The sequence below is a fragment of the Agelaius tricolor genome, unplaced genomic scaffold (genome assembly GCF_023055355.1).
Source record: "Agelaius tricolor isolate 1412-34295 unplaced genomic scaffold, bAgeTri1.0.p SCAF_7, whole genome shotgun sequence".
NCBI classification, from domain to species: Eukaryota; Metazoa; Chordata; class Aves; order Passeriformes; family Icteridae; genus Agelaius; species Agelaius tricolor.
This window is the reverse complement of record NW_027269267.1, coordinates 8337191-8364045: the sequence shown is the minus strand read 5'-3', so window position 1 is coordinate 8364045 and position 26855 is coordinate 8337191.

Below are 26855 nucleotides of genomic sequence, written 5' to 3'. Positions count from 1 at the left end.
CAGTTTGGTGACCTCATTAGCTTTGAAGATCTGAGCAGGTGGGAAATAGCACAGAGTTTTGAATTAATCTCTGTGACCATCTCCTTCCTCACTGAACCCTCATCTTGCCCTGCCTGGCTCTCACAGGAATGTGGATCCAGGCAGAGCAGAGTAGGCAGCTCTATTTCTTTGGCAGCACTGAAATTTTCAGCCAGAGTGGCCTGTTGGGTCAGCAGTAATTCCACCTCTGCCAGTGCCCTCTCCTGCTGTGTGCAGCCTGGGATGGAGCTGGGGAAACCCAGACCCAGCTCTGCCACGATCTGTGCAGCTGCAGCCAGCCACAGACTGCTCAGGAGCAAGGAAAAGTGGCACAGCCACTCTTCATCAGCATCTTTGTGGTGTAGCCTGTACATGTTCCACCAGGCAAATTATCAAAGCAGAGCCCTGAGTGTCAGCAGAGACTCCAGCATCCTTGGGTGATAATGTTCTGCTGTTTTCACAGTCCCTACTCCAGCCAAGTTAACAAAAGCAGGCACAAAGCAGTTCAAAAGTGAGCACAAGAGAAATACATAAATCAGAGGGTACATACGGATTTTCTCTTGCCCAGCTCTGCTGCAACCAACAGACTGTAGTGAGCAGAGGGCCCCTTCACTACTGCCATTCCCCTAGAAGTCTCTTCACTTACAACCCTCCCAACACCATTTTTCCCCGCCCTGGCAGCAGCAGGATCCTCCTCTCCTCTGTCACAGTCTCTTGATGCCAACTATGACCTGTGACAGAAAGGCTGGGACATAACCCCACCACTGAGACCTGCTTCAGCCAGGGTCAGATGTCCACATGCCAACCCTGCAGGGTCATGCTGGGCCAGTTTGAGGGGCTGTGTTAAAGCAGGCAGCTGCACATTGTCCATGGTGGCTCACTGATGGTCACTGACTGCCACTCTGATGGCAGGAGTGGCAGAGGTGCCTGGCCAAGGTGGAGAGAAAGATCCAGCTGTCACTGCCTCACAGGTGCTCACTGCAGAGGAGATGCCCTCCAGCAACACATCCAGGTGTGAGCTCTCAGAAATCATCCCAGAGTGACCTGGCAGGGCTTTAGGAGCCAGAGCCCTTGGAGTGAGCCTGAGCAGCCCTACACAGGCTGGCCAGCTGTGAGATGGCCACCAGCAGAGCTGCCACAGCCTTCCTGCCATGGAAGGGCTCTGGAAAGAGAGGTTGTCACCATGTGATTGTAAACTCCTCATTGCACACCTTTCATCCCTCTGACAAACCTGAGCGTGACAGGGGAAAGCACAGGGACAGTGCCTAGCTGACCCCTCCTGGCACTCCCCAAACATAAATGTTTATTGATACCACAATAAAGAGAGCCAAAAAGGAGCAGACCCTGAGAAACAGGGCAAGCTACCTGCCAACCTAACCCTAGCAGCAGCAACAACAACCATGGTACAAGTAGAAATTATCAAAGCCAACTTGGGAGGAAACCACAAGAAATGGCAGTTGAGCCTTATTAGTGCTATAAATCATAGAGCTGGTTTCAGTTCCTGCAGCTCCTCACACGCCGTGTGATGCTGCCTCTTGCACAGCGAGCAATGGGGGTCTGCACAGCCTGGAGGCACAAAACAAAGCAGGCAGGGAAAAGCACTGCTTTTTACCAAAGTAATTCTTAATTTAATTGTAAATCAAAGGAAGGAGGGTTCTGTTGCTGTCTGTGAGGGGATGAAGCGCGGGGAGAGATGCGCGAGGTGGGAGAAACGGGGACTTTCTAGGATTTGGAAACTTCCCTAAGTGCATGTTTCAGGCAGACATCCTCAGAAGGCTATCTGCTTGCTTGTTTATTTATTTATCTGAAGATTTGCCAACCCTGTGCTCTTTGTGTGTCTGGTTGTCTTTAAGACCATTGTACATCCTGAGCTTTTTTTTCTCTAGGGGTGATTTTGACAATGAGAGCTATGATGTTTGATTCCTCCTCTGACTCTCCTCTGAAGTGAAGGGAGCAGGGTTAGCCCACCTCACCTCTAATTTTAACAATGTTTGAAGCTTCCTGAGGCACATGATCATTTTTTTACTTGGGACCTTCCATCCCCACTCACTGAGGTGCATCATTGATTATCCTTCTTTTCCTGCCTAGAAAATTCATTCTATACTGAATTCTCTGAGCAGAATTTTAGACTCACAAATAACCATTGTTATCTACCTTGTTCAGGGAAGCAATAAACCTAGGAATTAATAATAATGCTTACTTATTTTTAGTATAATTTACGAGCCAGCAATGGCTCAGCATGCTAAGGGACCAAACATGGAGACAGATATGGTCTCTAGACAAATGCTTTTGCCCTAGAAATACCCACCACTAGGGAAAATTCAGGCTCCCAGGAGTAGCTCCAGAGCCTTTAAAGGAAGTCCCCAACCCAGAGCAAAATCCCAAGCATTAGATTTTGGTTTTGAAGCACATCTAAACCCCAGCACCCTGATCATTGTGTGATTTCTCATGCACTACTGCATCAGAAGCAAGACCTTGTAAAGACATAAGCCTGGCAGGTAGCACAGTGTGGAGCAGCAAAACAAATGACAGACTCAGATGCTCTAAGTTCAAAGGAGGAGCAAGTGAAGTTCTGTGTCTTACTGGGTGTGCTTTGAGTTTGAAGTATTGATTATCTTCTCCTGGTCAGTAAATAGGTAAGAGTCACACAAGTCCAATTGCTTTTGTTCTCCAAAATCAGTCCTTAACCATCTGACATGAAACACAGTAAAAAAAATTTTCACACCCTCAGAGTTCAGACTACATGAAGGAATGGTGTCCACATGCACACATTAGGACAGGAAGCCCAACAGGAAGGTGAAGTCTGATTGCAAGGCACCCATGCAGACATTGCAATAAGCTCTAGCTCACTTGTGTCCTCTACAAGTCTGAAATGCCTAATAAATAAGGAACTACTGCTAGAAAAATGGTAACTACAGACAGTACTTTTGTCTTGCCTTGTGTTACTTCCCTGCACCAGCACTGAGCTTTTGGGACAGATTCTCCCAGCCAAGTGAGCTGTGCTTTGCAATGGCACAGCCTCAGAGGAAAATGCTGTCAGGCCACCCCACAAGCCCTCTTTACAGCTAGAGACATCTCTAAAAGGTTAAAGCAAGCCCCTCTTCCAGTCAGACAGGGAAAATGTAGATTCTGTACTGCCAGCAGGTACTCAGAGGGAAAGGCAGGGCCCAGGTGGAGCCTTTCCAGACCACAGGTACCTCACAGCCAGGCAGAAGCAGAGGCTGTTCTCACTCCTGAGTGTGACCAGCAGCAAATGGCCCCTCTAGAAACACTTCTCTGCATTCACTCAGCTGCAGGAGGAGGTGGCTGGGGCTGTAGTCTTGTGCTGTAGTCCTGTGTGAGGCCAGGGAGGGACAGATTTGCAACCTGGCCCTGGTAGGGAATGACAACTGACACTAAGGCTTGGTGACCACAGACTGTGCCACTCCCTGCCTGAGGAAGCTGTCCTGGCTTCCCCTGCCTCCTGCCACTAGTTCTCACCCTCAGGTCATCTTCCTCTTTGGCTTCAGGAGAACTGATCCCTCACAAACACCTTTTCTTGGTGAATTTTAATGCAGGCTAATTCCTTCACTCAGGTCACTGTGTCACTCACATGCTTTCACATCCAGCAAGAGAGCACTGGGAAACAAGACCAGCAGGAATGTTTTCTTTTGCTTCCTATAGCAGCTGGTTATTGCCACTGAGGCTTTGGGGGGCTGTTTGGGTTTTCAAAGAGGACCTCTCAATTGTAGGACACAACATTCAAGCTCTGTCTCTCTGCTCATGGCCCCAACACATACACAGTGATCTTGTCTTCCTAAGTAAGAAAATCTCAAGTGAATCTTTGTCACAGACATGGACCAACCACATGTGTCTGTGTTCTGGACAACATCATAAAACTTTTAGAGTATACTGTATGAGTTCCACAGTCTTGTTGGGAACACACCCAACATTGACTCTGGTGGCTTGACAAATTTCTAGGTGTAAAGCTAATCTCTCCCACTGTCAGAGATCCAAGACAACTTAAACTTCTTGCCCTTGTACTGTAGGACAGCCTGCTGAAGGCACTGAAGCATTTTGTGTGTGGCTGCTTTGCTGGCCACTGGCAAAGCAAAGAGCAATAGGACACTTGGCTTTGCTCTGACTCAGTCTGGTTGATATTTTTGTGTGTGCAACTACTGCTTTCAGTAGCAGTAGCTATATATGCTTTAAATGAGTGTGAAGCTCAGGCCTGATGAATCACCATCTTGCTCAGGGAACAGGTGTTTGTGCAGTTTTTAAAACAAACACATCGCACCAAGGAGTTACCCAAAAGCACCTCACTTTCTTCTCATTAACAAGATCAGGAGGCCCCAAAAATCATCTGTTTCTTTCCACACCATCTTCTGATCCCTCCATTGCTGAGCCAGAAGCCTGGAGGCAGCACTGTGCCAAGCCAGCTGCCAAGTAGCAAGGACATTCCAGCAGACTGAGCATCCTGGAGTTGTACATGGCTTTGCAGAGGTCAGGGAATCAGTGCAGAGAGGCACTGCAAGAAGCCACTGCTTCTGACCTGTCATGCTGCACAGCACAGGAAATGTCCCTTCAGGATGGAGGAGGCTGCTCCCATCCCTCCCACACAGCACTGCCACTCGCCCTGTCTCTGGCAGGGCTGGGGGTAGGGATGTCACCTCATCACACAACTGCTTCATCTGCCAAAGCTTGCACCCCATCTCTGAGGATGAGTCAGACCACAGGAAGTGAGGAGAGACATATGCATGTGCAAGAGGAGGGGTTTACCCTCTTTGGATGGTTGTAAAGGAAGGGCTCAGGTGTTATATCCAGTAGCTCTAGACCAAGCAGATATTTGATTCATAATCCCAGCATATTTTCCATTCTTCAGGCAGTACAAGGATAATATTCACTGCACTAAGGATTTTTTTAAACAATTCAACTGTAGGAGTCTTCAGGAACTTCAGACTTTCAGGCCTTCCTCCTCAGCCTCATCAGTGCAAAGAGAAAGGCCAGAATGTTTTATTTAACAGAGCAAAAACACAGCTAAGGGTCTGGATCCTGGGTTTGTAGCAGGGATGCTGGCTAGGGGGTGGAATATCACTGACACATCCAGGACTCCATTTCCCATCCCATAATGTGCAGTGTTTGACTAGGGTTGTGAAATGCCTGAGATGCAGCCTATTTGTGTATGATGTCAGTTGTCTTGCCCAACAAAACTGGTATCAACATCAGGCTGAGATATGAAAATGGAAATGGCCATGGTGAGCATGGTCTGCCTTGTCTTGACAATGCTTCTGTCTCTGCCAGCTGCCTTCACTGTCCACAGCCTTCTGCTGGAACTTTCATCCACTCAGGCTGTACCTGGCTGCCCTGTGCCATTCTGACCCAAATTCCTGCTTCAGCCCAGCTGCCAGACCCCGTTCCTGCTGTCCTGGCCCTTCCATCACTGCATTCCCTTCTCAAGGGTAACCAGGCTCCAGATTTTGATACAGCTCTGTGACAGGGAACCAGCATCTGATCAGACCCTCCAAATAGCTTTATCTTCCCACCCCTCTCGTTTCTTGGAGCTGTTCTGAAGACAATAGATGATCAGATGTGCCCAGGGAAACAGCTGGGGTAAGCACAGGGATAGAAAAGCTCACTTAGGAGAAAAGGCACCAAGAAAGAAAAACAGTGAACCGCACTTTCAAGTTTTGCCAGCATAGCAAAGAGTGTGGGAACAAATTACAACATCAGTGAGATACCTCTGGCAATGAAAGCCCCAGTTTCTTTAGGAAACTGGTATAAGTTATACCGGCAAGAGCTGTATCTCCAGTAGGAGTTTGTCAGAAAATCCTTCCCAGGGTAGGCAGAGCCAGCAATATTAAAAGGCAATAATATAGCCCAGCTGTAGGAAGCCTGTTTTCATGGGGAGAAATATTTTCCTGTGACAAGTCTCAAGCAGTTAAGCTCCAGAGAGCTTCAGAGTACAGGCAGAAGCTTTGTACATTTCTATATGAATATGTATTTAATTATGACTCCAGTGCTGAGCACATTTACATAAATAAAGAGGAGAAATAGAAAGCAGGAGAGGAGGGAGGGGAAAGGTCTGTTTTTCACCTGTCTCCACTGGTAGCAGCCCTGACTCCTCATCATTCTAGGGAGGACACAGAGCTGTGCTTGGACATTACAGCCTGCCCATCTGCTCCTAGCAGGTAGGATCAGCCTCCTCAGCCCCATGGGTCTTGCCTAGGGATTATTACACATGGAACCATGGTCAGATAACCACAAACCAGTATGACAAAGAGATGTTGAAGAGCAGCAGCAGAAGAGACTGGTTGCTGGGGGATTTTATGAAGCCATCTGCCGAGCCACGGGCCTTGAGAAGGAGAAAAGAGACCCACAGGAAACCCTCTGTCCCCACATCTTCCAAGCATTTACATTGGAGGAAGCAGCCTTCAGGCCATCAGAGCTTTCTCCTGACTGTAAGTATCTGCCACAGGTCTCTGAGGGGAAAGCAGGGCTCTGTCTCTGATCCCAGCCCTCAGCACTGACACCAGTGCAGCCCCAGCTCAACACCCTCCTGCACCTGCTGCCCTTCAGGGACCTGCCCTTGCACAGTAGTTTCCCTCTGGTCAATTTTTGCTACCCATGGGCAAGGGAGACAGCACACATCTCTGCCTCAGCTCTCCTTCACCCATTGCTCTTCCCCCCTGACACAATGAGAGCCTTTCCCACAACAAGAGTGTTTCAGAGTTGCCAGATGATGATGGGTAAAAGAACAGATGACCAAGAATGGTGATGCAGGAGAAGGAAAGCTTTGCCTGAAGGCAATCAGAAAGCTCCCCCTTCCTCTGCCCCTGAGCCCTGCAGGACTGACCTTTCACATGGGCAGGAACATCCTGCTCCCCTGCCCTGACTTGCTGATGTCCATCTGCTTTCTGAAATAAGTAAATCATGTCCTTTGCAGAGGACAGCACAGGGTTCCTTCTGCTGAAACTCTGTCCTGACTGCTCTGGACCAAAAATAAAGACCTCCCCTTTTTTATTCTTATTCCTCGAAGCAAGGGCCTTAACGAGAGATGAAATATTCTCCTGTTTCTGTATGAACACTCTGACATGCCCATCTTCAGCTGAGTTCACAGCGACATCCTCAAGGAGATGATGAACTTGCAAAAAGTGCAATACTGTTTGATCTTTCATTACTGTGCTTAAGAAATGCACTCTGGGGGGAAATATAAATCTGACTTGCTGACAGAAATCCCTCCCCTTTGTTTGCACTGAAGGTGTTTTGCAGTGCTGCAGCCCCAGCAGCAGCTGAATTCCACCTCAGCACTGAAAGGCTGGGCAGGAACCAGCTGTGCCTGGATTGTTTCTAGGAAGGGCCTCCACATGAAACTCAGCTCAGGGCAGGCACAGCCCAGATATCTCTTTCAACACACATCTCCTAGGCAGCCCATCTGCTCTGAAGGTGTGCTCTTGCCAGTGAAGTTGTCAGGGTTAATATTGCAAGAATTTTTTTTTTTTTGGAAAAAAATCCCTACTGTAGACAGGGTAGAAAGTTGTAGGCTCTTGTGGTCAAGGCTGGCTGATCCTGGTACCTACATTCAGAGCTGCCTCAACAAGTGCAGAGCTGTTTAATTATTGACAGAGTAAAAAGTCCTCTAACCGAGCTATGCTTCATTTTAGGAAGGAAAAACAACTCTATCCAGCCTGGCTGTGCTTGAAAGTTTTGCTTCTTTTTATTTTTAACATCAGCGCACACGAAGAAAATATAAGGCCCAGCCCGAATGGTAGCAATGAGTGCTTAATATTCTTTTTGCACAACCCTAACAAATCAGTGCATAATTTAAAAATGTCACTGCACATCTGTGTTTGGTGTGTGCTGCTGCAAAGTGGGGCAGGAGAAGGGGGAAGGTGAAGAGTAGAGCTCCTGTAAGCTATTTACCTCTCTGCTGAATAATCTCCCAGGCACTTGGTGCAAAGCAGGGACAAAGACTGAGCTCCTGCACGGGCAGGACGGTGGCACTGCTCTGCAGGAAGGCTCCAGGCCCTGCTGCAGCACTTGGCCCCTGAGGATGCACTGCCACCAGGAGCTGGTGAAGCTGCCCATAACCCTTCTGCTTCTGCTGCAGATAAAATCTGAGGGATCTTGTCTTTCTGAGGGTTTACAACAGTAAGAGCTAAGCTTTGCAGTGAAGTGTTCTCAGAATTAATCTTCTAATCTTCTTTTGGTGGCAAAAGAGAAGCTCCAGGGTTTTTTTTTTCCAGCAAATCTACTGCATTTATTGCTTTAATGAGGAAGCATGGGGTCTGCTCCCTCCATTCATCCCCAGATGACAATTCACAGCCCCTCAAGCAGCACTTCCAAAGATCATAATTGACTTTGGATGAGACCTGGCTTGCCTGAAAAGACAGGAGCAGACACAGCTTCACACCCACAGCCTCTGAGAGGGCAGAGTTTTTGTGGGGAGTCCCTCCAGGGCATCCCCAGCTGCTCCCATGAGCAAGCTGAAAAAACACTCAGTGGGTTGAACAGAAAGTACCATCCTCTCATGGTGACAGGCCACCATGTTCCTCTCAAAATGTGAGCAGGGAGACATTCTGGAGGAATGTGTACTGCTTGTGCTGTCCAGCTCTAGAGATAAATAGGGGACAAGTCTCCATGTCTGGCACCTTTTGTGGGTAATAAAATATGCTCAACGCTTTTCAAGCTTTTCTACAAATAATCAGAACTGTTTGTCACTATGTTGAAGGAATTGAGGGTTTTAGACACTGCTGGAATGATCAAATAGAGGCATTTCTTTCAGAAGGGCATGAAATTTAGCTGAAAAGCAGGGTTTGTGAGTGTTCTGCTGGGCAGACAAAGTAGCCAGGACAAACCAGCAGGAGCAAAGGCAGGCTCTCCAAGGGGTGGATTTCCCCAGGGCATGTAGGACCACAAAGCCCAGTGACCTTGAGCGTGGTGGCTGCTCCTAATGCTGCCCATGGCTCTGAGGGGGATGAAGGGGACACAGAAGACACATTCTGGTGAGCCAGTCACCCTCTGGGACATGCAGGAGGGTTGGTACCCCTCCCACGGTGACATGCAAGAAAGGAGAGGACTGAGGGCCAGCCTGGAAAGAGACAATTCTTGGGGGAAGGGGGAAAAGGGACATAAAGGAGAAGGTGCTGCAGGAGCTGCTGTGGAATGGACTGAGTAATGCTGAGGAAATAGATGTGTGAGCTGTCAGCACAAACACAGTCACTGAGGTGGGCAGCAGGACAGAGCTATCCTGGGGACAGACAGAGGAGTCAGGAGAGGGATTAAGGCAATGTCCTAAGGAAGTCTGAGAGCAGGGAGGAGAAAAGCATGGGAAGGAGACAATGCAAGGACACCTAGAGAGGTAGGATGAAAACCAGGAGCACGAAAGGCTCCGGAGCACCTCGGGAAGGGAGCTTTTCAATAAAGGAGAAATGATTCACATCAAAGGCAGGCAACAGACTGGGAAGGAGGCTTCAGAGTGTGCCAGGAATAACAACTGTGCCTCAGCTCATGTTGTGTTCCCTCCCTGTGCCTGCAGCACCGTGCTCTTCACATTTCATCTGCAAACTCTTCAGGCAGGGACCTGGTCCTCCTCCCCGTCTCAAGTTGAAGAAATCATTTCCATTTGTAGCAAGAATATTAACTGGACAAAGGTACACATGTGCTTTAACGTGCAAGAAGTGATATACCCCTGATATATCTGCTGTTGATTTGCTCACTGTGCTGCCACCTGATGAGCTCAAATCCCTGCTTTGGATCCCCATCCTCCTTCACATCTATTGAAATTAGGAGGCTGTATCAGGGAAGAAAAGAATACACCATGGGAGGAAAGAGGCCATTGTTTTGGCTTCTATTTTTTTCATTTCCCAGGATCAGCCCCATATAAACTTTCAACCTTAAGCACACATACAATGCACTTGTAATTCTGCAGACCCTGGCTACCTCTCTTGGCTCACCTTTGCTCCCCTGCTAACCCAGAAAGCCCCATTTGCACTATGGCTGCTCGCCTCCAGCTCCTGCCATGCACCTCAACTTGCAGTGGCAACTTGCAACTCCCAATTCTTCCAGCCCCATCTATGTAGTAAGAGCTGTGTTCAACCCAGAGAGTCTTTAAATTTATTCTTAAATGTTTATGCTGTTGTTAGCAGTGATCCAGGAAGGAATTTAAGTGTCTCTTTGTTTCTCTAGCTCCAGTGGTACTCAAAGCATGTACATAAGGGCTTTGCTAAATGGGAGTGGGCCTTAATGCACACTTAATCACCTTGCAGTCTGGCCCCAAATGTTTGCCTATATTGCAGTGATCAAACTCTGTCTCTTGATTTCCTGTCTGCAGTACAGGGATAAAGAGAACAGCCAGTGATGTGTGATGGAGACTCCACTGGTCTGACCTTGGGTTTGCTGAATAACTCAGGACTGGCAAAACTGTGGATTGATTTCAGTTGGATTTTATGAGGCATGGAGCTGGAAAGACTTGATTTTTTTTTCTCCCTCCTCATTATATGGCAATGACTAGCCTAGCTATGGCTCCTCATCTTGCATTCAGTATTTCCCATGTCTGAGGGATGCCAAGTGCTTTCTTTTGTTCTTAGTGTCCTGGGTTTTAACTTTTTTTATTTGTTGACTCTGTGTATCTTCTAAAGTAGTGGGTGTAAAGTAACCCCCTCTGGAAATTCAGAAGCCATGGGACTATACCTTACAGGTCCAGGGACTGCCCAAGCACTGCCCCTGGCTCCTGCAAAGGCTCTGTCTGCTCCCAGTTTCAAGTGACACTAATGACAACCAGTATGTGAAAAGCAATGTTTGGATTTAGACTGGGGCTAAAGTCTCTGTAAACCAAAACTCTTTATAATTTTTTCTTCCCTTTTCAAGTGGACCTATTCCCTGCTCTCAATAAATTCAAATTTTAATGGTACAGATTTTCTGCCATGGAGCACTGCCTTGATAACCATTTAGTATGTAGACTAGGAAGCCATTAATAGTGAGCAACAAAGAGGAAAGATTACTACCTTTTAATCTTTCATTTATTCTGTGGGTAGCTAATAATTACTTAGACATTATGGCCACTGACTATTAATTGCTAAGTTTCACAAAGCCCCCTTTATACAGTCTTTAAAAACAGTAAAGGAAATGACATATCCAATAGAAAGAAGTAGCTTCTGAGGGTAAAGTCACAGAAATCCTAGACTGGATGGTAAAGGTTTCTAGGGACCAGCAGCTCACTAAAACCAGTGAAAAGTAGACACTATTCATGCCCTTCCTAACCTAGATCCTCATGACTACACCACTTGCTGTTGAGCGGTATAATGGTAGAAACCTGAGATGAAATTAAAGCTTCCATCAAGGAGGGCATAAAATATTTCTCTCTACCTGTTTTTATTTTTAAACCAGAATTTCAGGACAGGCCTTCTCTTCCCATTGCTGCAGTGTTAATCAAAGCTGTATTTTCAGTTCTGACAACAGTAGGAAGAAAAAAAAAGAAGAAAAAAAAGAAGTGTGGCAAACCAGCTGTGACTTCCTTGCTAGGTATCAAAAGCCATGGAATAAACCACAGAACATCTGTATCTTCAGCTGTCATTTCAGGGAGCAACCCTCTCCTTCTGACAGCCAGCAAGAGGGGCCACAACAGCAAAATGCTGTGTACAGGCAGAGCTGGGCTGTGCACAGTTTGGAGCTCTGATTGATGTGTACAGTGAGAGCTGGGCTGTGCACAGTTTGGAGCTCTGGTGTGTACAGGCAGAGCTGGGCTGTGCACAGTTTGGAGCTCTGACTGGTGTGTACAGGCAGAGCTGGGCTGTGCACAGTTTGGAGCTCTGGTGTGTACAGGCAGAGCTGGGCTGTGCACAGTTTGGAGCTCTGGTGAGTACAGGCAGAGCTGGGCTGTGCACAGTTTGGTGAGTACAGGCAGGGCTGGGCTGTGCACAGTTTGGAGCTCTGACTGGTGAGTACAGTGAGAGCTGGGCTGTGCACAGTTTGGAGCTCTGACTGGTGTGTACAGGCAGAGCTGGGCTGTGCACAGTTTGGTGAGTACAGGCAGAGCTGGGCTGTGCACAGTTTGGTGAGTACAGGCAGAGCTGGGCTGTGCACAGTTTGGAGCTCTGACTGGTGAGTACAGGCAGAGCTGGGCTGTGCACAGTTTGGAGCTCTGACTGGTGTGTACAGGCAGAGCTGGGCTGTGCACAGTTTGGAGCTCTGACTGGTGAGTACAGGCAGAGCTGGGCTGTGCACAGTTTGGGGCTCTGGTGAGTACAGGCAGAGCTGGGCTGCAGCAGGAGATGGTGCCCAAGCAGCCCAGGCTGTTTCTGGCTCTGCTACAGGCTGAGCACGAGTGAGCTGCTCACAGCAGCATCAGGGCCCAAAGTCTCTGCTGGCACAAATCACCTGTTTTACATTCTGCTGAGGGTTTTCACTGCAGGTGGTGCCCTGTGTGCTCTGTAGGTTTAGCTTGGACAGGCTGGGCATGCAGGTCAGTCCAGAAGAGCTCAGACCTGCCGCTCTTCCAGGTAAGCTGCAAAATCTGCCCCTTATCCTTGGCTTTCAGCAAGGGAGGGGAAATGCAAGAGTGGTGATTGGCAGGAGGAAAACCCCTGCTGGGTGAGAGCTTTATGTCATTGTCTCTTTTAATTTCACCATCACTAGCTATGTCAGAGAGTTTAAATATGAGCAATGGTGTTGCTCAGTATTGTCAAGGGCACGCAGAGCCCCAGCCCAGTATCTAAATGAAATCCTCTGAAAAATGACTAAACAGGATTAGCACGGCCTGAGAGCAGATACAGCACACCTGCATGCTCATGAATCATCCTACAGCCATGTGCAGAGGGGCAGGGCCCCCACCAAAGGCAGCAGAACAAACTGGTGCTGGCAGAGCAGGATCCAGCCCTTTCTCCACGCAGAGCATCGACTGTAGTTCTTTGTGAGGGCAAACACAGCCCTGGAAAGGTGTTCCCACCTCTTCCAGACAGCTGAGCAAGCTGGGGAGTGTGGGGCAGGGGGCTGACCCTGCCTCTGCTCCCTGCTGCTGCAGCCCCTTGGCTGGGCTGGGCTGCAGGGGCTCTGGGGGCTCCTGAGCCTCAAAGCAATTCTGGGGTGTGGATGAAACCCCTCTCTGTGACAGCACCTGAAAGCCTGCAAGGAGGGGAATTCTCTCGAGCTCATGGTCCTGCTGCAGGCAGGGATCTGGTGTCACAGGGAGCTGGTGTCCCAGGCAGAGCTGCTCATGCAGGAGAGAGGCCTCCTCAGGAGAAGGCCCCAAATTCTGCCATTTGTTTCCCTTTTCAATCTGACAGGGGCACAGACAGATTTTATTGAGCTGCCGAGCGACTCGTGAGGTCTGTCTACTCACCGAGGCTTTTCTGAGCACAAGGGTTGAGAGGTTTATTGGATAGGGGGATAATTTAGTATCCATTTCTCACAGCATGTCCATTCCTATTAACCTGCCCTTGCAGTCTGTTTCCCCCCCTGCCACCCCTGGGCAGGGAGGGACAGAGGGGAGGGAGTGCCCTGTCTCTGGCTGGTCACCTGTGGTGGCACCCCAGGTGGCATCACAGTGCTCCTGGGGCATGGCCAGGACAGTGGGGCTGGGTCACCTTATGGCAAAAGGTGCCTTTTTTCAGCCTGGGGGGAAAGAGACCCCAACAAAATCAGTCAGCCCACACCCCAAATGCCCCTCATGCTCCCAGCAGAGAGTATTGGGGGGTATTTCTAGAAGACACAGTAACTGTGAGAGACCCCATACATCCCAGACAGAACCTGTGAACCTGTCCACCCCAGCAGTCAGGATGCACAGGAACACCTCTCCTGCCTGGCTTCTGAGGACAATCCACAAGCAGGAGACAGGAAGGTCCTTGGCAGAGCTGTGTGGTATTTTTGGGGCCCCCGTTGTGGGGAGGAAAGATTAATCTGGCTCCATGTTCTTAGAAGTCTATTATTATATTATATTATATTATATTATATTATATTATATTATATTATATTATATTATATTATATTATATTATATTATATATACAGACAGAAGGCATAAAGATAATAAAGAAAAAATTGTGACTCTCTTAGAGTCTCGACACAGCCTGACTGTGATTGGTCATTAAGTTAAAATAATTCACATGAAACCAATCAAACAACCACCTGTTGGTAAACAGTCTCCAAACCACATTCCAAAGCAGCAAAACACAGGAGAAGCAAATGAGATAATATTGTTTTCCTTTTTCTCCGAGGCTTCTCATCTCCCCAGGAGAAGAATCCTGGGCAAGGGGATTTTTCAGAAAATATGATGGTGACAGAGCTGCTCCAAGCTTTGGGTGCACCAGGTTTTCCTGCAGGAAAGCTTTCACGGCTGCACATCTCCTGCTTTAGACAATGGTACAAATTGTCCCCAGGGGTCACTTGGAGCAGCATCCTGTTGCATCTGCCCACTTCAGGCTGGGACTAGGGCTGGCCCAGCCCTTGGAATGTGAGGAGGATTCCCCACAGCTACCTGTGACCCAAAGCTCTTCTAGAGTTGTCACTTGGAGGGAACATCAAGAAGCTCAAGAAGAGCTTCTGCCACCACAGCAGCAAAAAAGGCTAAACAGAGAAATGTAGGCCCCTTGCTGAAGAGGGAGAGTGATTTAATGGCATGGGCACAGAGAGGGCTGAGGTAATCAATGACTTCTCTATCATCTCAGTCTTATCAATGAGGTTTTTCAGGGCTCTGGGCACAGAGGAAAGCTACCAGCAAGAAGAGTGGTGTTGACTCAGGGATTGCCTGAGACATCTCTTCAAGTCCATGAGATTCCACAGTTGCATCCAAGAGTGCCACAAGAGTTGGCCCATGTCCTTGCACCATCACTCTCTAACATTTTCCAGAGAATGGAGGTCCAGGGATTTCCCTGACAACAAAAAGCAAATGTGAGGGCCCCTCCATACCCACAGAAAGGGAGCTGGGGACTTCACTGGTCTGTGTGGCAGGAAAACTTGACACACCATGCATAAACTCAAACAAGAGAGATCAGATTAGATGTAAGGGGGGGGGGGGAAATTGCCATGAGGACAGTCCAGCAATGAGCAGGCAGCCCAGGAGGCTCTGCAGGCTCCATTCCTGGGAGGTTTGAAGCCCCAACCAGACACAGCTCTGAGCAGCCTGGTCTGGTCTGGTCTGGTCTGGGGCTGACCCTGCTCTGAGCCTCTCAGGGTCATGCCCAGCCTGAATTATGCTATGTTCCCATGCTGAGTTGAATTGGATAGCAATGGTAGGAAATTAAAAATACAGAAACATAATCCTGCTGTTGACACAAATAACCCCAAATCTCCAGACTGCTATCATCCTCTGTCTGCTCTGACTTATGCAGGAATCCAGACTAGCTCTGATGTATCCTAAATACTCTTTTGCCAGTCTGAAGGCTTGGGGCTGCTACTACTGAGAAAAGAGTCAGATGTGTACAAAGCAAGTGCAAAGGCTGGCTGTTTCTGTGGGGAACCAGTCACCATCCCCTCCACTCCTTTTCCAGCTCTCTCTCTCTCCTCTCCCTCTCTCATTGCTCCTACAATAAGTACCCAAACATGAAAACAAGCCCCAGGACTCATCTTAGAGGCTCTGTGTCCCACATCTCTCTGTCCCCTCCACTCTCTAAACCTGGAGGGACTTCTGTCAGAGTCTCCTGGGGGGCAACATCAGTGCCCTCCAACTGCAAGTTGAGCAGCCTAATGATATGAAAGCTCCTTTCACCCTCCTTCCTAGCTGAGGCTAAGCCCAGCTCAGTGAGGCATCAGGAACCTCATCATGAGCAGAGAGGTGGCCAGAGAGATGATTTTGAGGGAAGGCTACAGTAACCTCAAGCTTAGAAAAGATGCTTGAACTCCCCTTTTAAGTGGTCATGGAAGCTATTTTCATCTTCAGCTGCGGCAGATTTGTTCCTGGGATGGGGCTGCACCGAGTGGCTGACACAGACCTGAGAATCAATCAAAAGTAATTGAAACAGAAGAGGCTCAGCAATCAACCTATTAGGTTGCTGGAGCCAGAAAAATGCTGCTATGAGGAGCCAGAGAAAGGGGAACCGACTTCCCTTCTGAAAACTTAATGTGAGGAAGGAGCTTCGGCTGCGCCGTCTTTTCTTACAAGAAGAATAAAAATCTGTGGAATTCTCTTTCTGTGTAGTTTTATCCCATTTAATAGCAAGGGGGGAAAGGAAAGAAACCATTAAATCCTTATCTGTAAAAAAAAAAGCCATCTCATTCTCTTTTCTTTTCCTCATGCCCCCCTCCATATGCAATAAAAAGATTCTTTGCTCTCAATTGTTGTCTGCCGTGGCAGCGGCTGGAATGAGCTTTGTTTTTCTTCACTTCACTGCTCCTCACCAGAGGACTTCACTGGCTGCAGCAACCTATTAAACTGGTTGCTGGCTGTCATGGTCTCTTCTGTCAGAGTGGGAGCTGCTGCCAGAGTCCAGTTATTTTATTTCCAAATGCCTGCATGAGTCGGCTCCTGAAAAGCCAGACCTCGGAGCCGCCGACAAGAGCATGAGCTGAAGTGTTAGGGGGTTGCCAACCTCCAGTAATTAACAGCATCCACCCCTCCACCATCCCTCACCCAGATTTCACAACCTTCTGGCAGGTGCCCCCAGGGGGATTTGCAGCAGTGAGCTTAAATATTTCATCTAAATCATTAGAGCAAAAAAAGAAAAATTAAACGTGATCTTTCAAAAGGAGGAGGAAATCTTAACCACTTGCATTCTTGATAAGACAAAAGCAAAGAGAAAATGTAGCAGCAAGAGTTCAAATTTGGAAAGGGCTGCTGTGTATGCTGGTGAGCAATACCTCACCAGGCTTCTCAGAGATGAAATCTGAGGGGCCACCCATCTTCTCTCCCCCCCAGGTGTGGCTCTGAGGTGCTTTAATTTGGTTACAGAGGATGTTCTGACTTGACCCTGATAGCAGAGACTCTTGTGGCCTCTGAATTCTGCACAACACATCCTTGGTCAGATGCAGTTATGAAATACAATAACCCCTGTTACTGTGTGGATGAGCCTTCCCTCACACCAATCCGTAATTACTCAGGGACAAACCAAAATTTCTCCTTTCAGCCTCACCTAGAAAATACAGCAGGGGCAGGGAACAGGCATAGGGTTAATATTATACTGAGGCTGGAATCTACCTCACCTAGAAAATACAGCAGGCCAGGGAACAGGGCATAGGTTTAATATTATATTGAGGCTGGAATGGGAGCCAACCAGTTGGCCAAGGGGATTTGGCTTCAGTTCTGGGGTGATTGGAGCATTTGTTCTCACCAAGGAAAGGCTGAGTGCACCATGATCCTGGCAGTCCCCAACTCCAGGGGCTTTTCCACAGCTGGGCAGGCTGTGGAGGGCACAGTCACAGCAGTGAGGTTTGGTCAGGGCAGTTTTACCTGACAGGGGTTTTATAGAATCAGAGGGAAATGTGTCCTGGGCTCTACAGAGCAGCGCTCTGAGTTTTATCCCTACTTACTGTTTTCTGAGGGTACCACTAAAAATGTCTGGGCAAAGTGCAGGTTTGGAGACATGAGCAATTCACACCTGCAGCCAGCCAGTGCCTGTGCTACAGTATAAACACTGTCCACATTCACCATCAAGCACAATTGATGTGAGGGATGCGCTCTCCCTGCGGGCTGAAGCAATAACACTCCAAACACACCTTCAGAAAGACTATTGCTTTCATGAAAGGTTTCCATGAAATACAGGGGTGAGGGAAGGGGGTATGAGAAATTAGAGGCTGAAATTGTGTCCTAACACTGCTAAGAGGGGGAAAAAATCAATTTTTTTCCCACTAACCCCCTATAGCAGTACTTGATCCAGTATTACCCTTCTCCCAGGGATCAAAGATGATGATACCATGCAGGAGTAATGCTAGAGTAATACAGGAGCTTATAGCTGCAGAAGAGCTGTGACCTAAAGCAAGCCTCCCCTGCAGATGCTGAGTCATCAGAAATGCGATGCCCTTCCACCATTATCTAAGAACAGCATCTGAAAGAGAGAGGGGTGATTAGACCAGGGTTTGGAGCTGGGACAATCCAAATTCTGATGCTGGTTCTGATATGTCCCTCACATGAACCTGGGGAGTAGTTAATAGGACTCAGATGTTCAGGGGTTCTTAACATCTGTCACTCAAAACCCCTCAAATGCACCATGGGTACTTAAATCCTCCAAAAAAACATTATGTTTAACCTTTTGAACACAGGCAGAAGAGGAATTAAGGTTAGTATTTGTAACATGCTTTTCAGAAGGAAACAGACTGAGTAGTACTTCTAATTCTTCATTACTTTATGCAGTAGAAAGCAAGAAGATATGAAAAATGAACAGCAGGATTGGACTGGTTATTAGTATTGGGAGTGTTGTCAGGTCACTTCTGGGTTTTTATGGGTACTTCTATCAAATAAATGGATGGATTATATGCACCATGAAGGAATAATTCTGGACAGGTGATGTTTTTTCCATAAAAGGGACACTCTCAAAGGACATGCAAAGCCCTCTAAACTTCCCAGGATTAGCACTGAGTGACCTAATATCTCCTCCCACCACTGGTGCCTAACACTTTAGAGAAATTTATGCACAGAATGTGACAACTTGTCATGAAATGCTCAACTTCATCTATCCCATTTTCCTGTAGAGTTCTCTGCATAATATATAAACAGAGGGGGGTGGGGGAAATCTCTCTGAAAGCTCCTGCCAACTCACATCTATTTCATTCTTTTCTTTTGAAAAGAAACCTATTCCAGATGGTTTATCATTAGAACTTTTTTTTTTTTTTAAATCTCTGACGTTATGAAAAAACAGGAAAGAGAAGAAATCTGCGTGGTCAGTTCTAACACTGAAAACATTTCACACTGAGCCTGGGGCTGTGGATGTGTGTCCACTGCAGGGAGCAGTGGCCTGCCCCAGGTCAGTGGCACCAGCCACTGGATATTGCTGACAGGGCAGGGTTTGGGCCAGCAGTGTTTCCCTGCCCTCAAAGATCTCCCTCTTCCCAGGGCTTGGGCACCCACTGTACCACAGAATCGAACATGCCAGTGAGGTCATTGCTGCTGTGACCTGGGCAAGCTGTTCTGTGTTTCTGTGGAGGCTCCCGTGGCACCCCACAGTCAGGGCAGGGCACAGGAGCTGCAGTAGCTCCCCCTGAGCTGCACACCCTCCTGGGTGTCAGGACTGCAGCTGGGCACACAGCCAGCACGCTGAGGGATGTTTGAAGCAAGGCCTCTGAGACAAACCTCTGCTTTCAATAAAGTGCCACAGGATTTTTAATGCCCATGCAGAGCAGGCAGCTGTTACCCAAAGGACATTCTCCACCCTAAAATTACATGGAAATTATTTGCCTCTGAAACTATGTTTAGCCTACAGAGATTCAAACATATAATTCTAGGATATCTAGTTATTTGATTAAAATGCTAATATAGCCACCTCACAGCTAATGCTGCCAGCCAGCCCGGCTCCCCAGGGCAGTGCTGTGTGTTTGCTTTTCGTGTCTCTCCCTAAGCCAGAGTCTCACCCTAAATCAGGGCTGGTGATCACTGCTCTGAGCCCAGGGGTTCAGCCTCCCCACACAGTGACTCAGACAGACAGACAGCTCCAAGCTGCACAGAGAGCAGGGACAGAGATTTGCCCACTGCCTCATCCCAGGCAGTTTCCCTCTCCTGCTGGGAGCTGCCAGGCAGCAGCCGTGGTGGAAGGTTCCTGAGGAAGGGGTGCAAGCTGAGGGGCACCCCTTCTACTGAGAAACTGATTTTATTTTTAAATCAAGTGAATAAAATAATATTTTTTTTAAATAAGTGAATGGGAGCCACAAGCTTTTCCCCAGAACTTTTCCTAATTTCCTTTTGCTCACTGTCACTACAAGGACTGGGAATTGTCCCATCAACATTTTCCCTGTAAAGAACAGCTCCCATTTTATCCAAAATTACCTCTGTCCAGCTTCATTTAAAATTTCTAGTTTGTCAAAGTTAATTATTTCCACTGAAAATCCAGGTGCCAAGATGCTCCAAACCAATATCATGTACAAAGGAACTCACTGCACATCATTTTAAGCCCCTGCTATGAACAAACATCCCTTCATCCTACATCCTTTTCCCACCTCAGGGTCTCAGTAAAGCACCATGCCACAGCAGTACCACATGAATTCATGAAAAATAGACCTAGGTCCTCCTCCTAACAATTTCTGGGGTTTGTCAAAGCTGCTATTCATTTTGCTGAGAGGGCACAGAAAGGATGACCATCCTGATGCTGCCAGTCCTAATGATCCAGCCTGAGTGCAGGGACTGAGCACAAGGCCAGGGATGCTCTGCACTTCCCTGTCCATGTCAGTATAAGCTGCCTCATTGCTGGCTCCACAGGAAGCAGGAGAGAGTCTGAGGGGGCCCTTTTTTCAGAGGAACAAGGAGGGGAAGGATGAGTGTACATGCCTGATTAGTTACAGGCAATTAAACACGTCTAGCTTCCCCTTGCCTCTCATCCCTAACCTCCAGCCACTGGAACAGAAATCCAGAACAGCCATCTCCTGATGCATGATCCCTGTACCCCTCTGCCTTTATAACATGGTGCCTGCACTCTTGCAGCCCCTGGGCAGCAAAACATTTGCACACAGGCAAGTGAAATGGCTCAGGCTGTCAGGAAGGAGATCACCCCTTCCCTGCAGGGGATCATAGGGCAGCACCTCCTAACACAGTTCCTGGGGCTGCCATTGCTCATCTCGCACCAGAGCAGAGGCAGCTTTCAGGGATACTGGATTGCAAGAATCTTCTGTCACCTTCTGGCCTGCCAGCCCTTGGGCTTCCCTGGCTTCACACAGATTGACCCAGGGTGCTTCCCTTGCAGAAGGGAATTTAATTTTAAATTCCATTTAATTTTAAAACTGCTTTTGCTCCAGCATCTGTCCTCCCTGCCAATCTTCTTGACCAAGAACAGCACAGTCTCAGGGTTTTCCCAGAAAATCACTGCTCTCCTAGCTAGGGAAGGATCAGACTGTTTGTCCCCTTCCTCCTGTCCTCCCCCAGGGACTGCCATGACCTCCCTGTCACCCTTCTCTCACAGGGTTCCTACTATTGTGGCTGAGTTCTCCAGCACAAGTCTCACCAGGGCTGGGTATCATCCTCACCCACGCTCCCCATCCTGCTGCCTCTGCCACTTGTGCCTCCAGGGAACAGGCTCTAGACTGCTCCTGCCAGCAAGGCACACAGCCTCTGCTGTTTAAGGAAAGAGGTGGGTGGGGAGAGAATCCCTCGAGCTGAGTGGGGAGGCACAATCTGCAGTCAGAACTCCAAAAGCTCTCCCTCCCCAGCATTCTCATCCCTGTCAGGCCACAGCCAAGGCCTTCCTTTGGAGAGAGCTGCTGAGGCCAGTGCTTACTCATGGCAGCCTGTACCTCTCCCAAGTAGGGCACGTGGATGGAAAATACAGGAAAAAAAAGTGCATAGGATGAGTGTCACTACAGCATGTAACTGTGTTCAAACATGATCACCACCAAGACATCACTATGACTGAACATCTTGGTTTTAGCTGCAGGCAAGAGCAAATCAGGATCAATTTTCGCCCCTGTGTTGCTAAGTCTCATCATTTTACTGAGGACCTTGTGATACCCAATACTCTTTTAAGCCTGTGTTCCAAGATTTGGGTATACAAGAATGACACCTTGAGTTCTTTGTTCTTTTCCAGATACACTTACTTGTGTCTTCTTGTGTCTCTCATAGATTCCTGATTTTGTGAACCTAAATGTTCCCATAAAAAATAGAGGGACACCCTCACCAGGATTTTTTATCTCATGACCCAGGGAGCAACTGGACTTCTGATTTTATATTGGTTGGACCCAGCAATACTATAAGCACAGTAATTCAAATACAGACAACAGGTAAACTACCAAAATGTCTTTTGCTTTCTGACTGACCCAAAATCTGTGTCTGATGTTCTGTCAAAAAACACAGCAAACACAGTTGAGTTCAGATGTGAGAAAGTACCAAACTGAAGGCAGACCTTAGCACAGAGAAGAGTTAAGAAGCTGAAAGCATCCTTGCCTTTTTCTAAGGTCTGTCTTCATTCCCAGCACCTCACACTATGGCCCAGGTGTACCTCATGCAGCTCAGACCTTCTGTCCTGCTCTCCCTGCATGAATTTTTAGTAATATTCTGTAAGTTACTTTTACTCAGAATAAAACTGAGTCAATCCAAAGAATCAGCTCACTCTCTTTAACTGTGGGCATGGGGAACATTAGGAGTTATTTCTATTAAAGGGTGCTAGGCTGGTATTTGATAGAGGGGTCAGAGTAGAGGACGTGGTCTAGATTTGACCAAGACAGAATTTAAAAGTGGTCTGGATAAATGGACTTTCACTGCAGAGTAGACAGGGTTAGAGGTCAGCCTTTGCAGAGAAAGAACAAAAGAGTACTGATCCAACTAGGTAATTTCTGCAAAAAGCAGACTTATTTATCAAAAACTGAATTGATCTAGCTTGCACAACATTAAAGCCAAAGAATAAATAATAAACAGAACCTCCATTTGTCACATAGTAAAAAGAACAAAAGTGCACAACTGGGAAAATGTAATTTGGAGAAAAGTCCAATATGGAAAAAAATAAGGCAGAGTTGCAGTAGCGAAATAAAACCAACCTGTGATTTATTAGCAACCATTGTGTGCTCTGTGCCATATTTCTTTATTCAAATAAAGCCCTGTTCAGATTCCTCTGAGGTGACTTTTCAGCAACATTTAGCACATTGCAGGGCAGGGCCTGAGGGTCACGAGTTCAAGAAAGGACTTGTGTTCCTCTATCCTCCAGCCACCTGATCTGAGCTACAGACATGACTTTCCTCAGCTGTGGTGATGCTGCTGGTGGGAAGGAATTGTCTGCCCTGTGCATTAAAGTCTCCTGTAAATTATCTTAGGAATGAGGCTGATACAGCTGCAGACTGAAGCAGCATTTCAGCTGTCCTAGGCTGGGGAGAAGCTACAGCTGACGACAAGAAATGGAAAGGAGGAAGGAAAATAAAAAAATGTAATTTTGGAGGGCTCAGTATGAAAATTTTGACTGCATTACTTGCACAGGCCAGACAGCAATAAAGCACAAACTTGTTGGAATAGCTTACTCTCCTCTGATCTAACAACTGGAAGGATCTGCTGTTAGGTCTCCCAGTGCCACTTTCACAGAATCACAGAATCACAGAATTTCTAGGTTGGAAGAGACCTTTAAGATCATCGAGTCCAACCCATGTTCTAACACCTCACCTAGATCATGGCACCAAGTGCCACATCCAGTCTTTTTTTAAACACATCGAGGGATGGTGACTCCACCACCTCCCTGGGTAGATGATTCCAGTATTTGACCACTCTTTCTGTGAAAAACTTCCTCCTTAATTCCAGCCTGTATCTCCCTTGGCACAGCTTGAGACTGTGTCCTCTTGTTCTGTCTGTTGTTGCCCAGAGAAAGAGACCAACCCCCAGCTCACCACAGCCACCCTTCAGGAAGCTGAAGAGAGTGATAAGGTCACCTCTGAGTCTCCTTTTCTCCAGGCTGAACAACCCCAGCTCCCTCAGTCGTTCTTCATACAGCTTGTGTTCCAAGCCCCTCACCAGCCTCGTTGCTCTCCTTTGGACATGCTCAAGCATCTCAACGTCCCTCCTAAACTGAGGGGCCCAGAAGTGGACACAGCACTCAAGGTGTGGCCTCACCAGTGCCAGTACAGGGGAAGAATGACCTCCCTGCTCCTGCTGGCCACATTATTCCTGATCCAGGCCAGGAGCCATTGGCCTTCTTGGCCACCTGGGCACACTGCTGGCTCATGTTCAGCCGACTGTCAACCAGCACGCCCAGGTCCCTTTCCTCCTGAGCACTGTCCAGCCACACCGTCCCCAGCCTATAATGCTGCAGGGGGTTATTGTGGCCAAAGTGCAGGACTCGGCACTTGGACTTACTGAACTTCATCCCATTGGATTCTGCCCATCCATCCAACCATTCCAAGTCCCTCTACAAAGCCCTCTGTCCCTCTAACAGATCGACACATGCTCCCAGCTTAGTGTCATCTGCAAATTTGCTAATGAAAGACTCTAAACCCTCATCCATGCCATCAATAAAAACATTGAACAGAGCTGGCCCCAGCACAGAGCCCTGAGGGACACCACTGGTGACTGGCCCCAGCTGGATGCAGCACCATTCACCACCACTCTCTGGGCCCAGCCATCCAGCCAGTTCCTAACCCAGCAAAGAGTGCTCCTGTCCAAGCCATGGGCTGCCAGCTTGTCTAGGAGTATGCTGTGGGAGACAGTGCCAAAGGCCTTGCTGAAATCCAAATAAACAACATCTACAGCCTTCCCTGCATCCACTAGGCGGGTTACCTGGTCATAAAAGGTGACCAGGTTGGTCAAACATGACCTACCCCTCCTAAACCCATGCTGACTGGGTCTGATACCCTGGCCATCCTGTAAATTCTGTGTGATGGCACTTAATATAAACTGTTCCATTATCTTACCATGTACTGAGGTCAGGCTGACTGGTCTATAATTACCAGGATCCTCCTTTGCACCTTTGTTGTGAATGGGTATCACATTGGCCAGCTTCCAGTCATCTGGAACCTCACCAGTGAGCCAGGACTGTTGGTAAATGATGGAGAGTGGCTTTGCAAGCTCATTTGCCAGCTCTCTCATTACCCTGGGGTGGATCCTGTCTGGTCCCATAGATTTATGAACATCCAAGCATTTCAGTAGTTCTTTGACTGCCTCCTCTTGGATGGTGGGGGGACCATTCTGCTCCCTGACACCATCAACCATTCCAGGCGGGCAGGTGTCTTGAGGGCAAGTCATCTTCCCACTGAAAACTGAGGTAAAGTAGGCATTAAGCACTTCTGCCTTCTCCTCATCTGCAGATACTAAGTTCCCTCCCTTGTCCAATAAAGAACAAAGGCTGGTCTTACCCTTCCTTCTAGCATTAATGTATTTGTAAAAACATTTTTTATTATCCTTTACAGAAGTCACCATTCTAAGTTCAAAATGAGCTTTGGCCTCCCTAATTTTTTTTCTGCATGCTCCAGCAGCCTTCTTGAATACTTCCTTAGAGACCTGACCCTCCTTCCAATGCTGATACATCCTCTTTTTTCCTCCAAAACCTCCTTGCCCAGCCAGGCTGGACGTTTACCCCGTTGACTGATCTTTCAGCACACAGGGACAGTCTGTTCCTGTGCCCTCAAGATCTCTGTTTGGAGGCATGCCCACCTTTCCTGAACTCCTTTGTTTTTAAGGGCTGTTTCCCAAGGGATGCTCTGAATAAGTCTCCTAAACAGGCCAAAGTCTGCCCTCCGGAAGTTCAATGTAAGAGTCTTACTGGTGCTCCTCCTGACTTCACCAAATATTGAGAACTCTATTATTTCATGATCACTCTGCCCCAAGCAAGTGACCTCCAACCACCACATCTCCCACCAGCCCATCTCTATTTGCAAACAGCAGGTCTAACATAGCCCCTCCCCTGCTGGGTTCACCCACCAGCTGCAACAGAAAGTTGTCCTCCATACATTCTAAGAATTTCCTGGACTGCCTCTTTACTGCTGTATTAAGTTCCCACCAGATGTCTGGTAGGTTGAAATCACCCACAAGAACAAGGGCTGATGATCTTGAAACATTACCTAGCTGCTTACAGAATAAGTCATCTACCTCTTCTTCCTGGTTGGGTGGACGATAACAGACTCCCAGTAGGGTGTCAGCCTTGTTGGCCTTCCCCTTAATTCTTACCCATAGACATTCAACTCCATCTTCCTTAGTTTCAATTTCTACGGCATCGAAAATCTGCTTAATATAAAGGGCCACCCCTCCTCCTCTTCTTCCTTTCCTGTCTCTTCTGAGGAGCTTGTATCCATCCAGTGCAGCACTCCAGCCATGTGAGTCATCCCACCATGTTTCCGTGATGGCAACTACATCACAGTTCTGCAGCTGCACCATGGCCTCCAGCTCTTCTTGTTTGTTGCCCAAGCTGTGTGCATTGGTATACACGCACCTCAGCTGGGCTACTGACTTCACCCCTGACTTAGCCTTGCAAGCCTTGGGCCTGCTTCCAGATAGCTCAGCTGCTCCCCCTTCCCCCTTCAAACCTAGTTTAAAGCCCTCTCAATGAGGTCTGCCAGTTCATGAGCTAAAAACCTTTTTCCCATAACAGAGAGATGTACCCCATCTGGTTCTAGCAGAGCAGGTGCTGTAAAAGTTTCCCCATGATCAAAGAATCCAAAATTTTGCTGATAACACCAACCTTTAAGCCACTTGTTGATGATGTGGATTCTCCTGTTTCTTTCTTCATTTTCCTCTGCCACCAAAGGGACTGAGCAGAACACTACCTGTGCTCCTGCCCTATCAACTACCTGACCCAGTACCCTGAAGTCCTTTCTAATTGCCTTGACACTTCTCTTTTCAATCTCATCACTGCCAGCCTGGAGTATCAGCAGTGGGTAATAATCAGGGGGCTGAATCAGCCCAGGAAGTCTCTCAGTGATATTTTGTACCCGGGCCCCAGGAAGACAACAGACCTCCCTGTAGGATGGGTCTGGTCAACATATGGGGCCTTCAGTTCCCTTCAGAAGGGAATCACCTACTACGATTACCCTTCTTTTCTTCTTGATGTTAGAGGTAGTGATCCATCTTACAGATGAATCATAATTGGGGGGTTCACTGGGCAGAAAATTTACTCCTAAATCATCTAGTTGGGTCTCTAGATCCAGGACCTCATACCTGTTCTGAAGTGGTACCTGGCTGGATGATGGGGATGGGGAGGAGTTTTTGTTATTACCTCCCCAAATGGGGACCCATTTCCACTCCTCCTCATCTACTGGGTGCCCTTCTATTGCCTGAGAGCGGGAGGCATATAAGCCCTCAGTCTCTCGGTCAGAGGCCTCCCTTAA